This window comes from Mustela putorius, unplaced genomic scaffold (genome assembly GCF_011764305.1).
Source record: "Mustela putorius furo isolate JIRA1106 unplaced genomic scaffold, ASM1176430v1.1 tig00003871_pilon_pilon_pilon, whole genome shotgun sequence".
Classification (NCBI taxonomy): domain Eukaryota; kingdom Metazoa; phylum Chordata; class Mammalia; order Carnivora; family Mustelidae; genus Mustela; species Mustela putorius.
Window position 1 is genome coordinate 6605393 of NW_025422023.1, and position 18457 is coordinate 6623849.

At 43.9% G+C, this 18457-nt stretch overlaps 1 protein-coding gene and 1 pseudogene across 2 annotated transcripts in view; one reads left to right on the forward strand and one right to left on the reverse strand.

Annotated features, from left to right (window-relative positions):
• TSPAN5 (tetraspanin 5) overlaps positions 1 to 18457 on the reverse strand; it is a 170259-nt gene that overhangs the window by 111811 nt on the left and 39991 nt on the right. The gene's annotated exons all lie outside the window — the stretch shown is intronic.
• On the forward strand, positions 16607 to 16882 carry LOC123388083 (annotated as a pseudogene).

An 18457-nucleotide genomic window follows, 5' to 3' on the forward strand; every position in this document is an offset into this window, starting at 1 on the left:
AAGCAACACATCAAGTCCAATTCTAGCTATACCCCATTCTCTAAGGTCAACGCTCAGATTTGTACTTGTAAAGAAAAGAGGATGAACACCAAACACTTAGGCCACAAAACCTGCCAAAGCATTAGACTCTCCTCACAAGCTACTCAGGGAAGATAAGGAAACATCTATCTGTACAGCATACGATTTCTGGATAATGCTGTAAAGGAGATACAGTGTTTAAGAATTCTCTATATACCTATGCCAGCATTTAAACATTTCCCACTGCCCATCTCACTCTCTACCTTTTCCTCCAGATCAAACACTATTATCCAGGAAATCTATTTTGAAGTATTTCTGTATTGGGATCCTTGTTTTTAGTTTTCAAACACAGCATAATGGCTATTATTAGCAATGGCTCAAGGGGGAAAGTTTACACAACCATTGAACACATATGAAAGGAAATGAGAAATTGAATAAAAAGTCTTTTCTATTCCCCAATTTTTATGACTATTTTTTAATGAAGAAGAACAGAAAATGAAAGCTTGGTAAGGAAATGTAATTTGAGTCTAAAGAGGCTTTACTAGGAGTCTCAATCCAAATTAAAAAATAGATTTTCACCTTTAGGAGGCATTTATGAATAGTCCTGAAGTGAATGTGCTTCGCAAGGTTTAAAGAAAAAAAATCTTCATAAAGTGGCGAGGTGCAGACAGACCACAGCAAAGGACCTTCCTTCGGCTCAGCTCCCCAAGGCGAGAGAGCCCTCCATCCCAGCAGAAATTCCGCTCAGAAGCCCAAATTACCATAGCAGAAGATCATCCCTGATGCAGAGAGGTCCTCAAGGAAAGCGCACTATCACCTTCCTCACTACCCACGTTCTGGGTGTGATCCTGCACTGCTGGCTAGTACAATTCCTGGCAACTAAAACACCCAAGTTCTCAGAAAGATGGGGGAGAAAGCTCAGAGAACCACATGCTGGGATTCCATTAGCTAAGTATCCCACACAAAGACTTTCCCTAAAAAACAACTGTTGAAGTAGAAAGCAGTCGCAAGAAAAACATTTCCATATGCTTGGTAAAAAGTGCAGAGGATGGCACATACATGGAGACAGGCCATAAAATCTTAGACATTAACCCCTCACCCACTGAAGTCATGTGCTTTCTTTAAAGAACTCTAAGAAAGGAAAGGAAAGGAGTCTAATACTCGCCATTTTTCTCTTTTCATCTTGGTTTCCAAGAAGCTCAGATTTAATTGTGATGTTCATTTGCAACAACTTCAATAGCCCAGCTGGTTTGGTATCATCCTTTCCCCTTTCTCTTGGTTCTGACCATTTACTTGTATTTTATTAGTCCTGGTGTCTACATATACATTTTGTTACAATTCTCCTTAAATACTTTTTGCCTGTGATCAGATTGCATAGTTTAAGAAACACTGTAATGCCTTCAAGTTTATACACACTGTGTTATAACTGTGGAGCCTTCTTCATTATAGAATAACATACTAGACATAAGCTGGTGGAGAGTGAATGAATGACCAAAAACAACCCTATTTCAACCCAAAGGATTCTCTGCTACATTATGCAGCGCCCCCCCCCCACCTTGGTACACAAACCTACCTGTGATAAGAAGCCTTTGCTGCCTTTTAGAGTCCATTGAACCCCTTTTAAGATTCTGATTTTTAAAAAGCAACAGACACCCTCGCATAAACACATACAATGTCTGACACAGAACTCTAAGGCTGTCACAGACCCATCCGGGATCCTACAGAGATGATGGGGACAAAGGTAGTCTCCACTGCAGGCAGCCACATGGGGTCCCTCCTGTGCCCAACCTGCCCCTCAGGGCAGCTCCACACAGAGCTACAGGCTCCCCCCACCCCCAGTGCCTGTCCCCAGGGAATTGCCACCTAGAGGACCAATCTCCTGTGACAGTGCAGATCCCAACACTGGCGAGTGACAAAAGAAGCCAGGCTCCAGACCCCAACCAGAAGCTGGGATTTTCACCCTCTCCAGTACTGAGTGGCAGCATGCTTCCTCTCTGAGTGGTGGGGGGAGTGGGGGTGGGGATGGGGGAATAAAACCTGTATGTATATAAAATAAGTTCCCACTGTTAGAGGAAATGAATGCAGTGCCTTATTTTTACCCACACACAAAATAAATTCACACGGTGCTTCCCTCATCAGTCTCTCCCCCGGATATTTCTCTGTGATTTGCCTTTGAGGACTTTTCCCCCCTAGCTCCAAAACCTTAGTAGTCACCCTCAAAAATACATATTTGTTTCTTCTTTTCCCACCACTCCCTTTAAATTCTTTTGTTGCTCCCCCAGATAAAGTTGTAGTTATCAGTAAATGGTATTTATTTCTATTTATTTACTGTTCATTTCTATTCTATTTATTTCTATTTACTTCTATTTATTTTTATTTATTTATTTCTATTTACTGAGCAAGGCATCTCTTATCATAGACCAAGCTTACATCTCTCCCTTGTGTTAAGACCTCAATGTAGAGGGTTTTAGATAGCAAATTAGGATTAGACTAGGAAATCACAATGACAACGGCCTGGAGAAAAAGTTAAAAGGGGGGGGGAGCGCAAAAGAACAAAATAATCACCAACACCAACTGAAAATCAGGATCTTCAACCCCAGTTGTAACAACAAATTCAACTAAGAGATAATACAAAAAGAGAGGGAAAGAAATAAAAAGACGATACTGCTGCCCAAGCCTTACCCATGACTAATTAACTCAAATTTCTGGGGTGGGATCTGAACATTGGATATTTCAAAGCTCTGTGTCAGTCCACTGTGGGACCAGAGTAGAGGAACTCCCAACCCAGTGCATTCTAAGCCAAGTGGGCACAACAGGGAGGGTTAGAGCAAAAGCAGAGGTGATGGTTGGGATGGAGGAAAAACCAGATGCGTCCCTCTTGCTGGTCTTCCCAAGGAGATGTATTTGTCCATGGAGGTATTTGCAGGGAACCCGTTCTCTGAGCAAAACTGGTGACAGCCAACGGCCCTTGCAGCTCAGGGACAGGAATGAAGCAGTGAAGGAAGCTCCTCATGAACATGGCCCCCAAACCAGTCTCCATCCTCTCCGGATCTGGGAACAGACCAACTCTATTCAGATTTTCTCTGGACTCATGGGCGCCTTAAAGGACAAGCTTCTAGCAGCTTGTTCATCATCACCCCCTCTCCATTCAGAGGATTCCTAATGCTCCACACTCCCTGGATGGGCAAGGCCCAATTTGTCCCCTACCTTAATGGGGCAGGAAGGTTCCCACCCTGGAAAAGCAAGGGGAGACAGAGCTGGGCCCAAGGGAGAGTGAGCAGAAGAACCATCCCGAGCTGAAGGGTTCAGGGCAGAAGGGTAAGTCAGATGCTAACTGATTTCTGTGGCTTCAAGAGCACCTTGCCCTCAAGTAACAAGCAGGAGGGCCCCACATCCAACACAAATGACCTAACAGAATTTTAAAGCAATAGAAATTTCAAGCCACTGTACAGGAAACTCCCTACAGAGGGCCTACACAGTCCTCTCTTTCTTGAGCTCCACTCAGTCACTTTTAGTAGCAAAAATCTTTCTTCTAAAACCTGATGACAGGTAAATCAACTTCCTGTCATTTGGAGTTCAAAGTTAGCTGGAAAAATGGACCTTCATCACAAGCTGGACTCACCTAGATAGCCTTACAGGGACCAACCATAAATGGACAGCAAAGCACTCCAGCAGAGAGCAAAGGAAGTGGACCCAAGAAGCACATTCAAGCATACGTACATAAACATGGTCTGATTAATTTAGAGCCACAGTAAAAAAAAATCCTAAAATGTTCTGTGGTAGCCCTTCACTATCCATCTTCATTAGCTAACCACTCATCCAGTGTCCCCACAACCCCTAATGTTGCACCAAGAAGGGACAGTGACTAATGTGGTAGACCATACCCTGGCGTCTTCCCATTGCTCCTTTGCCTCCCTACTTGTAACCAGCCAAGTGCCCCCCCCCCCCCACCGCCAAAGTAGAGGCTATAATTCCCAGGCTCCCTCAAAGCTGGGTAAGCTCCATGCACTAGAACTGATAGGACTTGAAGGGATGTGTCAACTTCAGGGCCACCTTGTTTAGGAGACCGCCACCTACACCACTGGCTGAGACATGGGGACAAGGGGAGCCACCTGGCCAGGGGAGGAAGAAGGCCACACCTCCCTTAGCCAGGACTACTCTGGCCTCTGAATTGTGATCTTAGGACCACTGTTCTCGGGTATCCTTGTCACAGGAGACCAATCTAGCCTGATTAATTCCAGCAAGAAACAGAGAACCCATTTTCTAGCCCTGACTCAAATATTTAATTTGTTTGGGTCAAGCAACTTAACCTCCCCCTTCCACAGTTTCCTCTGTTATAAACTGGGGACAAACGTACCTGCTCAATCTTACTAATAACAAGGAGCAAATGTAGTATCAAAGTACAGATGCTGTGGCAAGTTATTTGAGACAGCCTCTGTGAATGAGTAGGATTCACATTTTAACTGCAATGCACACACTTGTGAAAAATACTGCCCCCGAATGAAACTAGGTTCGAGTTCTACCTGAATACTACTGTTTCTGACAAGCTAAAATGCCAGTTCAGCATGGGGATGAAGCAGAAATATTTTAAATATATCAAAGGCTTACAAATGGGATTTATATGCACAGACATTAACATGCCCATTAAAACTGGTAACCACGATAAACCTTAAGCCAACTCACCCAAAAAAGGACTCAAACAAAATCAGAAATGAGAGAGAAGAAATAACAACTGACACCAAAGAAATATAAAGGACAGTAGGGGAATGTTATTTTAAAAAGTATATGCCAAAAGAACGGGACAACCTAGAAGAAATGGATAAATTCTTAGAAACAATTTCCCAAAACTAAATCAGGAGGAAATAGAAAATTGGAATAGACTGATTATTAGCAATAAAATGGAATCAGTAATGAAAAAACTCCAAACAAACAAAGTCCAGGGCCAAACAGCTTCACAGATGAGTTCTACCAAACATTTAAAGAATAGTTAGTACCTATTCTTCTCAAAATACTCCAAAACACAGAAGGAAAACTTGCAAATTCATTCCGTGAGGCCAGATTATCCTGATATCAGACAGCCATGCTACAAAAAAAAGAGAACTACGGGCTAATATTTCTGATGAACCCAGACACAAAAATCCTCAACAAAATATTAGCAAACCTGGGGCACCTGGGTGGCCCAGTCAGTTAAGCGTCTGGCTTCGGCTCAGGTCATGATCCCAGTGTCCTGGGATGGAGCCCCATATGGGCTTCCTCTCAGCAGGGAGCCTGCTTCTCCCTTTCCAGCTCCCCTGTGCTTATGTTCCCTCTCCCGCTATAGCTCTGTCATAAATAAATAAAAATCCTTAAAAAAAAAAATTAGCAAACTTGATCCAACTATACATTTAAAAAAATCTTCCACCACAACCAAGTGGGATTTATTCCTGGGATGCAAGAGCAATTCAACATTCACAAAATCAACATGACATATCACATCAACAAGAGAAAGGATTAAAGCCATATGATCATTTCAACAGATACAGAAAAGGCATTTGACAAAATACAACATCCATTCATGACAAAAACCCTTAAAGTAGGTTTAGAAGGAACACACATCAACATAATAAAGGGCATATATGAAAAACTACAGCTAACATCATACTCAATAGGGAAAAATTGGGAGATTTCCTCTAAAATCGGGAATAAGACAGGGTTGTCCAATCTCACCACTTTTATTCAACATAGTAGTAGAAGTCCTAGCCACAGTAATCAGACAAGAAATAAAAGGCATCCAAACTGGGAAAGAAGTAAAATTTTCACTATTTGCAGAGGGCATTATACTATATACAGAAAACCCTTAAAGACTCCTACAAAACACCACTAGAACTCATAAATTAGTTCAGGAAGGTCACAGGATACAAAATCAGTATACAGAAATCTGCTACATTTCCATATACTAACAATGAAGCAGCAAAAAGAGAAAATAACAATCTCATATGCAATTGTACCAAAAGTAAAATTCCTAGGAATAAGCTTAACCAAGGAGGTAAAAAACCTGCACTCTAAAAACTATCAGACACAGACAAAGGAAAGTGAAGATGACACAAAAAAATGGAAGGACATTCCACGTTCATGGATTGGCAGAACAAATATTGTTAAAATGTTCATATTACCCAAAGCAATCCACAAATTTAATGCAATCCCTATCAAAATACCAACAGCATTTTTCACGGAACAAAAACCAACAATCCTAAAATTTGTGTGGAACCACAAAGGACCTTGAATAGTCAAAGCAATCCTGAAAAAGAACAAAACTGGAGATATCACAATCTGAGATATCAAGATACACTACAAAGTTGTAGTGATCGAAAAGAGTAGGATACTAGCACACAATAGACACACAAACCAACAGAACAGAATACAGAATCCAGAAAAACCCATATGGTCAATCTTCAACAAAGCAAGCAAGAGTAGGCAATGAGAAAAAGTGTCTTCAACAAATGGTGTTGGGAAAACTAGACAGCTATAGTCAAAACGAATGAAACTGGACCACTTTCTTATACCAAACACAAAGATAAATTCAAAATGGATTAGGACCTAAATGTAAGACCTAAAACCATAAAAATCCTAAAAGAAAGCATAGGCAGTAATTTCTCTCACGTTGGCCATAGCAACATTTTTCTAGAAATGTCTCTGAAGGGTAACAAATGCAAAAAAAAAAAAAAAAAAAAGCTTCCATCCAGGAAAGGAAATAATCAACAACAAAGAAAGAAAGAAAACATACTTTCTTCCATCCAGGAAAGAAAATAATCAACAACAAAGAAAGATAACATACTCAATGGGAACAAGGCAATCTTCTCAATGGGAGATGATACTTGCAAGTGACATATCCAATAAGGGGTTAATATCCAAGATATAGATCGACAACTCAACACCAAAAATCCAAAGAATCCAATTAAAAATGGGCAGACTACATGAACAGACATTTCTCCAAAGACAACATACAGAGGGACAACAGACACATGAAATGATGCTCAATATCATTCATCAGAGAAATGCAAAATCAAAACCACAAGGTAACAGGTCATACCTGTCAGAGTGGCTAAAATCAACACACAAGAAACAACAAGTGCTGGAAAAGATGTTGGGGGAAAAAGGAACCCTCATGCACTATTGGTGGGAATGCAAACTGGAATAACCACTGTGGCAAACAGTATGGAGTTTCTTTAAAAAAAAAATTTTTTTAATAGAATTAGCATGTGATCTAGTAATTTCACTAGTGGGTATTTACCCAAAGAATACAAAAACAGTAATTTGAAAAGACACATGCAGCCTTATGTTTACTTGCAGCATTATTTAATTCCAAGATATGGAAGCAAACCAAGTGTCCACTGACAGATGAATAGATTAAAAAAAAAAAAAAAGAGGTGACTTTATATAGATAGATACATACACACACACAGGAATATTAGCCATAAAAAACGAATGAGCTCTTGCCACTGCAACAACAGGGGTGGGTCTAGAAGGTATGCTAAGTGAAGTAAGTCAGAGAAAGAAAATACTGGTATCATTTCACTCGAATGTGGAATTTAAGAAACAAAACAAACGAACAAATCTGGGGAGGGTGGTGGGGGAGACAAACCAAGAAAGAAACTCTTAACTACAGGGAATTGATGGTCACCGGAGGGGAGGTGGGCAGAGGGATGGGGGTAAGAGTACACTTACCATGAAAAGCACTCAGGAATATCATTGTTGAATCGCTACATTGTACACCTGAAACTAATGTAACATTGTATGTTAACTATACTGGAATTAAAAATTTAAAATAAGGGACGCCTGGGTGGCTCAGTTGAATAAGCCGCTGCCTTCGGCTCAGGTCATGATCCCAGGGTCCTGGGATCGAGTCCCGCATCGGGTTCCTTGCTCAGTGGGGAGCCTGCTTCTCTCTCTGCCTGCCGCTCTGCCTGCTTGTGTTCTCCCGCGTGCTCTCTCTCTCTCCGACAAATAAATAAATAAATAAATAAAATCTTTAAAAAAAATTTTTTAAATAAAATAAATAAAATTTTTTAAATAAAAACGTGTGACCAGGAGAGACAAGGGAGGTAGCTCCGTGTGATGTCAAGACAGCCAAACATGCTTCCGATCACATCTCACCAGGTAAGTGCAGTATGTTCCTGAGCAGGGAGGCAGGATCCAGACCTCTCTGAGGCTTCTCTCAGGCATGGCCACTTATGGCACCTTAGGGAGATCCTAGAAATGGCTATGGCTTGTTAAGTTGCTTTATGATAAACAGAAAAAGACTTGTTCTTCTTCCAAGCTGACCCATCTTCATGGTCTTGGAGGTTGGAGAGCGGCTACATTTCAGTGAACTCAGCCTTCTCTTGCCCCTAAATCATCAGCTGTTGTGCTCAAACTACCTTACAACCTCACACAGGGCCCTGTCCCAAACTTAAAGCACCTAAGACACTATTATCAATAATGCAGTTGTATCTGATACTTCCTGGGCTTCCTAATTCTGGAGAGAAACCACTACCTGTCAATAAATCAGCCAGAATTCCTTCTCTGCAAACTGAGATATTTTTCTATTTCAAATAACAAGCTAAGTGAATTCCATATCCCTTCCATGGACTAAATAAATGAGTGAAAGAAAGACAACAACAGTAACAAAAACAAAACAAAACAAAACAAAAAACACCAAGAAAACTGCAAGCAGCAAGCATTACAGAGACAGGCTGGAGGTGAGGGCTTCCAGCCCAGTACTCCAAGCAACTGACAGCACCGAATGAAAGACTAGAACACAACGGCCAAGCATCAAGGGATTTACAAGAACAATGATGCATCCTTCAATTACATTCTTTTGCTAAACTAATCTTCCAGTTTGTGTAATGTTGGAGTGAAATCCATATTACAACTCCCAGAAAACAAAGCCAACAGACACCCTAGAATTTGCTTAGAGGACCTCAACACTGACACTGTTGTTAACTGGCAAGGGCCCCTTTGCCTTTAAAGGGACATTTAAATGTGTGCTGACGGATGTTAACTAGGTTTTCTGAGATGATAATTTCACTACATATCTCAAATCATATAGCACACCTGAGACTAATATATGTCAATATCTCAATTTTTTAAGGGCAGCGAAAGAGATCCTTATGGTTAGGAAACAGCCCTCTACCTTGACTACTATGGTAGATACATGAACCTGCACATGATAAAACTGCAGAGAAATATACCACACACACACACACACACACGCACGCACACAATACTGGTGAAATCTGAATGAGCTTGGTGGACTGCATCAATATGAGTTTCCTGCTTGTGAGATCATGCTATAATTTTGCAAGATGTTGCCATTGGAAGAAGCTGGATGAAGGGTACACAGGAACTCTCCGTATATTTCTTACACCCGCAGTGCATCTATAATTACCTCAAAACAGAAGTTTAATTAAAATAGCGTTCATAGGGTCACCTGGACGGTACAGTCGCTTAAGCATCCAATTCTTAATTTTGACTCGAGTCACCCGCACAGAGTCTGCTTGAGACTCTCCCTCTCCCTCTGTCCTTCTGCCCCCTCATGCTCTAAATAAATAAAATCTTTCTAAAAACTTTTTAATAAAATAGCACTACTAATACACAAAGGGCAATACAGGCAGGTCACCTGGTAAGCACACCACGAAGGGAAAGACACAACACGACCTCCACCCTCTCTCCAGGAGCACACTACTCTCTCGCTCCCACCCCTCTTCAGGGCCTTCCAACAGGCTGCCCCCCCCCAAGACCCCCTCCTACCTCTCCCAAACCCCCGCCAGAAACGGTCCGGCCCCTCTCGCCTCACTCAGCTAGCCTTCTCCATCCCTCCGGCTCGAGTGGCAGCATCACTTCTCCAGAGAGGCTTGCCCTCCTGCCCGCACAGTCCGCAAGTCAGCACTACCGCAGCACTACCGCAAGTCAGACATTTCTTTTTCCTGCAGTATTTATGTACTTATTTCCTGGCCAAACCAAGGAGTCAAGAATCATTGCTGTTTTGTTCCCATTTCATACCCAGCTTGGTGACGATCACCAAGCTCGGCGTGCATTCACTGAAGGAACTCAGGAGGGTGGAAGAGATGTGACCATCAAAATGACAGTGATGGGCGCTGGGCTGGAGACCAAGGCAAACAGCTCCAGGCTAAGCCCAGCATCTGCACTTTCCTAAATTCTACAGCTGAGTGAGATGTCCGATGCCCTACGGAGGGGAGTACTAACCTGCCTTTATCCTGGCAAAATAGCAGACTGAAATACCAAGTCAATCTACATATGAAAGAAGTCTGAAGAAAAACGTGCAGCAGTGCCCCAGTTTCTGATAAGCAATCTGTCCACAAAGCAACAGGCTTACAAAAGGTGCCCACGCTCTACTCTCTTGTTTATTTCCAGATACTCTGACTGTACCATAAATGATCATAATAAAACCTACCCAGGATATTAGTTTCAACAAGCACATCAGAAGGGGATTTTGAGTGAACAGGAATCCAAACCCACTAAGTTAGTTCAGTGGTTGCAACCATCTTACCCATAATCCTGTGCTCTCTAATAATGCAAATGTGGTCTCTGCAAAACACCAAGGTCCAAATTCCCTTCCTTCATAATGCGACAGAGTCCCAGACTGCTTTACCTCAAGTCTGTTAACACACCAGTCTTTTCCAATATAATTTTCTAGTCCCTACTAGAGACATCAAAGCTCTGGCCAGGCAACAAATCCAGAGACAGAAGCAACCCAGCCCTGTGTACGATCTCTCTAGATGGTAGTTACAGCATAAATAGGACAGGTTGATAATGAGAAACGGGGGAGGGGTCAGGTGGGAGAGGCAGGTCTATGAATTCAAAACGCCTTGTCACGGTCAGGACTCAAGGCCAGTTATTCATTACAGAGATTCCCCAACAATGACTCAAGCTGCATCTTCATAGCACTTTCCAATGTTACCCCTCCCTCAGCACAACCGATGATTACGTCCAGCCCTCACCTCACTACTAAATGGCCCCTTGCACCACGTCCTCCTCTCTGTATTTCTGGAACTGTTCCTCTCATAGACCTGTTCGCTCTGAGATGTTACCAAAACAGCTGCCAACTGCCTCAACAATTATTCCTTTTTTTTTTTTTAAGATTTTATTTATTTATGACAGATAGAGATAGTGAGAGAAGGAACACAAGCAGGAGGAGCTGGAAAGGGAGAAGCAGGGTTCCCGTGGAGCAGGGAGACTGATATGGGGCTTGATCCCAGGACACTGGGATCATGATGTGAGCTGAAGGCAGACGCTTAACTGAGCCACCCAGGCACCCCACAATTATTTTTAAGAAAGCATTTTAGCAGTGGCTGCACATCTCAAAGCACAAATGAGTTCTAGGAGTGTTTGGTTTTCAAAAGTCGCCTGCGGTTTACAAGAGTAGAGGCAGAGAAACGAGGCGCTGAGCTGCCTAAGACTTGCGGATCTCGGGACTCAATCAGAGCTCTGCCGTGGGCCGCACTCTTCAGTCTTACAGAACAGACAGACAGTCCCGTCTTCAATTCCATCACAAGCCCATCACAGCCACAGCACTTTCTAAGGACAAGACCTCAGGCTGTTCTCAGTACCCAGGGGACAGAGTTTCCCAGCTCAACTGATGGCCCCACTCACAGAGGATTGGCCTAGAAGTGAGCACATGACCCAGAACAGCCCATGGAAAGACAGTTCAGCAGGGCCTTCCAGAGGTCAAGAGAGGCTCGAGCCCCTCTCAATGTTAACACTCCCAGTTACGTTAATAAAGAACTGACAGGATATTTTAATACCTACATTGAACAAATTAACATTTCTAACACCCAAACACTTATGACTAATTATGCTCTTCATGAGACAGTTACAAGATTTATAAAACATATTAATTCACAGTGCACTACAGGCAGAATATCTGTTAATGAGAAACAAATTTAAATTTGGATGATGAATGCCATCTTCTTTCAATCTTGCCAGTTCGTCTCTGGGACGGAATATATAAGCGCGGGTGCAGATAGTAAGGGACTTAACGTAAGGCCCACGCTCCATGGCCTTGCTGTCAACCCCTCCAGCAGCATCCCCAACACCACGCACACTATGCCCTGCTGACCAACAACAGAGGACAAGAAAATTTAATTAGACGTTCTGCTTAACAAAGATGATGATAATTGGTGAGACCCCTAAGTCATTCCAGCTGCTTTAAAGAGGGAGACAGTGGTCACAAACTCCTGCTGGCAACGCTCCCAATCTAGATCTTGGATCCAGAACAACCTGTCGACACAGGACCTGTGAGGCCCAGCAAATGGGATGCAGTTTGCATCCTTAGATATCCCTCCAAGTCTCAGCTCCCCTGTCACCTGTAAACCAGAACCTATAACCCCTGCTACAATGTTTTCATGCCTCGGGACCAGGAGAGCCTAGTGTCAGGCTTTCCTGAAAATTCTTGAGAGCCTGCACCTGTGCAAAATTTACCCAAGCCTGAAAACCTCCAGGGGGTTAAACCGAATACAGTACTTTTCCACTTTGCTTAGCAAAATGCCCCCACCTTTCTGGTTTTCATGGCCCTTCCATTCTAACAGCTTTGCTTACAACCCCTCAGCTTCTCTCTTCACTAAGAAAATCCGGCATTTAGGGGCACCTGGGTGGCTCAGTGGGTTAAGCCACTGCCTCTGGCACAGGTCATGATCTCAGGGTCCTGGGATGGAGCCCTCCATCAGGCTCTCTGCTCAGCAGGGAGCCTGCTTCTTCCTCTCTCTCTCTGCCTGCCTCTCTACCTACTTGTGATCTCTGTCAAGTAAATAAATAATCATCTTTAAAAAAAAAAAAAAGAAGAAGAAGAAGAAAGTCCAGCATTTAATTCATTATTTCCAGATTCTCAAATGCAGAGATTTTTTAAGATTTTATTTATTTATTTGACAGAGATCACAAGCAGGCAGAGAGGCAGGCAGAGAGAGAGGTGGGGGGGGGGAAGCAGGCTCCCCACTGAGCAGAGAGCCCGATGGAGGGCTCGATCCCAGGACCCTGAGATCATGACCTGAGCCCAAGGCAGAGGCTTAACCCACTGAGCCACCTAGGCACCCCAGATGCAGAGATTTCTTAACAGTGCTTTTAGGAAAAAGAAAAGCACTACATTAAATATACACATTGATCCTTTGATCCACCAGAATTCTAAGCATGTTTTGGAAAGTTAATGTCTTAGAGTGAAGATAATAAGGCAAATGCATCTATTTCAATTAGGAAGAAGTGACGGAATTAAGGCAGAAATGGCCAGACTTGGCTGACAGCAAGAGTCCTAGGAAACATATAGGGCATTTTTGACAATTACAGTGGGGTAAGAAGTAGAATGAGAACCAAAAGGAAGTAAGACACAGATGTGGAACTCACTTCAGACAATACACACACACAATGTCTAGAGAAGGTTACCAATTTCCCAGAGCTCTGCATTAGAACCTTATCCAAACACTAGGTAGATTTGTAAGGCTCTCTGGTTGTACTTTTCCCTCACAATGATTTCTTAGTTCATACTAACCCAACCCACTCAGCTCATGCTTCTCTTGCATTCCATCGAATCTGCATCCCTCCTCAGAACTGTGCCTCCACTTCTCTCTTAAATTAGAGCCCTCAGTGGGGAGGTGATGAGAAGAGGCCTCTCGTGAAGAATACTTCCAGGACCTGAGGCCAGCTCCCGAGAAACAACGCAGGTCTACACAGACTATCCCGAAGAGGAAGCCCAAAGCTCTGGGAGTTTGTTCTACCTTGAAGGAATTCTTCTGAGTATGGGTGACTTGGCATTTTAGAACCTACCAAGGTCAGAGGAGAGGCAATGTGAGGCGATCTTTACCTCAGGTCATTCTGACAAATGCTAATAAAGAAACCAGCTGGACCCCATGCCCAAAAGGCAGGAGGGAGGTCACAATGGATAGCAGCTTCTGCCCTCACGTGGTCTAGCTGCAGTCGAAGGGAAGTGGTGAAACCTTTCTGGGTCTCAGGCTCCTCTCAACCTTAAAGGGTTGACGAGATAGCCCCTACTGCCATTGCAAAAACACGCTTCTATAATTGTATGCCACGTGTCCTACACATCACCTCCCCAACAGCAATTACATCTAGCACCGTCCCAACAATAAATGGGATGAGATCATTTCTAGGCTGTAAAAAAAACAAAATCTGGGTCCCTCTCTCCATAAAATGATTCATACTTTGATTTCCAAATTCTTAAAAACTAGATATGGAAGAGTACCATATCTTTAAAAAGCAGCACAAAAGAAAGGGTTTATGTCTCACTTTAAGAAGTACATTTGTGGGGCCCATTACTCAAAGAAGCAAATACCAAAATATATGAAGATACATATTGTAATAGCGATGTAGCGGGACAGATGGCAGAGGCCCTTGTGGTGAATCTAGCATAATGTATGAACTTGTCAAATCACTAAGTCGTACACCCGTAACTAATGTAACATTGTGCGTCAACAAGACTCAAAAAACTGTGCATACATATGAAGATACATAAAATGATTTAATCAGAGTTGGACTTTAAAGATCTCCTACCTGTAACATCAACCAGTCTGGCCCCTTTACAGATAAGAAAAATTAAGCACAGAGAGAGTAATAATTTGCCCAAGGACACCCAGCTAGTAAGAGGTAGGCCAAATACTCATACCCGCCAAGAATGATTTAATTATTCCAAAAAGGTATCCAAGGAGGTTAGCAAATTCTGGGATAAGCTCCTAGTCTTCGGAAGCTAATGTCAAAGAGGACAGCCAAGCCCTCCCACACAGCACTGCTCACTGCTCTCACACAAGCCGAAATGCCAGGCTGACCAGCGCAGGACACATCGGTCTTTGGCTCTCACATTCACTCATTTCCATCCCTGGCAAAGGTGGCACAAGCCCCACACCCCTTCCAAACCAGGCCGGCAGCTCCAAACGGTTACCACCTCAGATTCCGGGCCAGACTTCCCACCTCATTGCTGTTACTGTGCCACACACACTTGCCTCACCAAACCATGGGAAGCCAGTGCTGCCAGGGCCAGCCCACCAGCCAAGCAGCAGCAGCTGCCCCAAAGATATCACCCTGGGACCTCACTTCCTGTTCTGGCAATCGAGCCCACATCCGTGCCAGCCCAGGGTCTGGCCCATCGTTTTCCAAGCTTAGAGCTGGACAGGTCCCAGATAGCCAAGAAACCATCTGTTACGAAACCCTCCCTCCTCCAACTCCGCTTCGCGACAGACGGCAGGATCTGCCACCATCCCTGGTCACAGGAGCAGGAACTAGCAAGAGCCTCTGAACTGAGGCGTCCTCACAGAAGCCCCGGCCATGCTGACCCTTGTTCAGAAAGGGCGGAAGCCAACAATGTTAAACCAGACATCCTGAAATCAGCACGTCTCTTATTCTGACAGCCTTAACGATGGATGAGGTCAGAAAAAGGCAGAGAAATACATTGAACTTTCTCAAGTCCTAGGATTTTGAACCATTTTTCCTTCTGAATGTCTATTTCCTAATAGACGCTTTTCAAAGCAAAGTCACCACTATTAAAGACAAGGTAAGAACAATTGCACTAATAACCTACAAATATCCTGAACTTGAAACAGCATAAACTTACTTTCCAATTAAGAGCAAAATCAGAGTAAGATCCAGCGCTCTGTGAAAGCCATTCCGATACTACTATATTTAAATTCCAAGTAAACCCCAAGCAGTGACATTTGCATAATAATAGTCCTAATAACTAACACTGATTGAGCATTCACTATGTGCCAGACTGCACTAGGATCTTTACACATCTGATCTCACTAAATTCCTCCAACACCTAAATTATCATCTCCCTTCCCCCACCTTCAGTAAAGGAGGCACATGGAGGGTAACTAACTTGCCTCCCATCACAGCAATAAAAACTGGCAGGGTTGCAGTTCAAAATCTGGGTCCATGGGACTCCAAGGCCAGTGTGTTTAACATGCTCCCACACTGCATCAGGGTCTTGGGTGTGTAGAAGCAAAAACTAAATAAAATGGCATCTGAGGAGTGCCTGGGTGGCTCAGTCGGTTATGCCGCCACCTCCGGCTCAGGTCATCATCCCAGGGTTCTGGGGCTGAGTCCCACATCTAGCTCCTTGCTCAGTGGAGAGCCTGCCTCTCTTTCTGCCTCTGCCTGCCACTCTGCCTGCTTGTGCTCGCTCTCTCTGTCTCTCTCTTTCTCTCTCTCTCTGACAAATAAATAAATTCTTTAAAAAAAAAAAAAGCATTTGAGGATATTGCTTCTCATCCCTCTGCATTTTAAGAGGTTCCATGTAAACGACTGGCCTGCAAATGTACAGGCAAGGAGGGGAAATTGGCACTCGTCTGTCAAGTCTGTAGCACAAATGTCAAGTAGCTACACGGAGCCCAAGGAGCAAGTGAACCGTGTGCCCGGCAAGGTTGTATGCGTGTCTGCCTCCTACTCAAAATTTTTCAAAGAAATGAGGAGCCGAGGAGATGGGAAGGAGACTCTCATTCTAAATTCTGCAAAGCATGATGAATAAATATGATCAGCCCCACACGGCTCAGATAAAGTCAGTCTGATAAAAATAAACAGATCCCGCTCTCGGGGCTCAGACCTAGTTTGAGGCAATATGGCTAAACGCACCAAGGTTGGAATCGTGGGCAAATACGGAACCCGTTATGGTGCCTCCCTCACGAAGATGGTGAAGAAGATTGAGATAAGCCAGCATGCCGAGTACACTTGCTCCTTCTGTGGCAAAACCAAGATGAAAAGATGAGCTGTGAGGATCTGGCATTGTTGCTCCTGCATGAAAACCCTCGGTGGTGGCGCCTGGACCTACAACACCACTTCTGCTTTCGCAGTTAAGTCTGCCATCAGAAGACTGAAGGAGCTGAAAGACCACTAGAAGCGCTGCCATTTGAAACATTGCTAGCCTATAATAAACGGGTTAATTTATGTAACAACAAAAATAAATAAATAAATAAACAAACAAACAAACTAGATCCCTTACTACCTTCCTGTCTTCACCCAACAGGCACCACAAGGCACGAACACACACACACACACATTATTAGTATTAGTCTGTTTAAGACTTAAATTTTTAATTCCGTTTATTCTCTCACAGGGAATTGACTCAGCAAACATTTGGCTTCACTTATACTTATGTTGCTATGTTTTACCGCGGGCGTCAAGAGAGCTTTCTCATGGGTAGCGGCTCTCAGAGGTCTCCTCCGCCATCAACAGTCACAAGGCAGCCAGACTTATGGCCGAACAACGGAGATCACGAGGATGCAATAATACAGCTACGGACCCCTGAGCTTATGTAGTAGTGGCCACGTGCTTGGATCAGCTGCACAAGCTCAGGATGTTTCGGACATAAATGGATACCTTTCTTTGTTGTGCCTTTTCTAACTCTTCCCAGTCAACTTCCTCTCCTCATCTCACCAAGCACCTAGTATGTGCCAGTCACCGTATCAGATGCTGGGAATACCACGGCAAGCAAAGTAAGCTTATCATCTAGATGGAAAGGTGGAAATGAATCCAGTAACAACACAAGGGAGCGATTTCCAGGGAAGCACTCTTAAGAAGCACCCACTGAGAAGTATGTGGTAGTTTCTAAACACAGCCGCAAATTCTGGTATTCCTCCCACTGAGAGGTGAGACCTACGTTCTCCCCACCCCCGTGTGAATCTGGATGGCTGTGGCAGCGTCAACCATTAGACTGTGGGGTTGAAACAATGCTGTGGACTGTCAAAGCTAGGTCGTAAGAGGCCATTCAGTTTCTTGCTTCTTTTTATTCACCAGAATACCTACTCTTGGAGCCCCAAACTGTCCTGTAACAAGTCTGCCTATCCTGAGGCTGCCCTGCTGTGAGGACGTCTCAGCCACATCAAGGAACCACGGATAGGAGCTCTGGTCAACAGAGCCAGCGGAGCCCGGTCTTTGCATCATCCCAGTCCAGGCACCAGACACAGCAGTGGCGACACTCCCAGGGGATTCCAGCCCGATGCAGTGGAGATCTTCCCTGCCAAGGCTCCAGACATCACAGAGGACAGACAGATCGTCTACACTGTATCTGAATTCCTGAGCCACAGAATCCAGGAGCGTGACAGATGGCTGTCGTTTAACACCACGAAGTTTCAAGTTTCGGAGTGCCCTGTCACACAGCAAGAGATGACCAAATGCAGGGTACTGTATAGAAGAGGTGGCTTTACACTGCAAGTCCCGCATGAAAGTAACATCGGAACAGAGGTCAGAAGGGTGAAAAGGCTTCCAAGAAACAGAAGGAAGGGGATGGCAAAAAAGGAAAAATAAAATAAAATAAAATAAAAGCAGCTCACAGGCACAGGCCCTGCGGTCAGAGGGAGCATGGCTGGCACAGAAGAAAGCCAGCAGCTGGCCAGGGCCCAGAGAAAGAGAAGAGGAAAAGGCTGAGGAGAGAGGCAAAGGCCAGATTACTCTCAGGGCTTTAGTCTCTTAC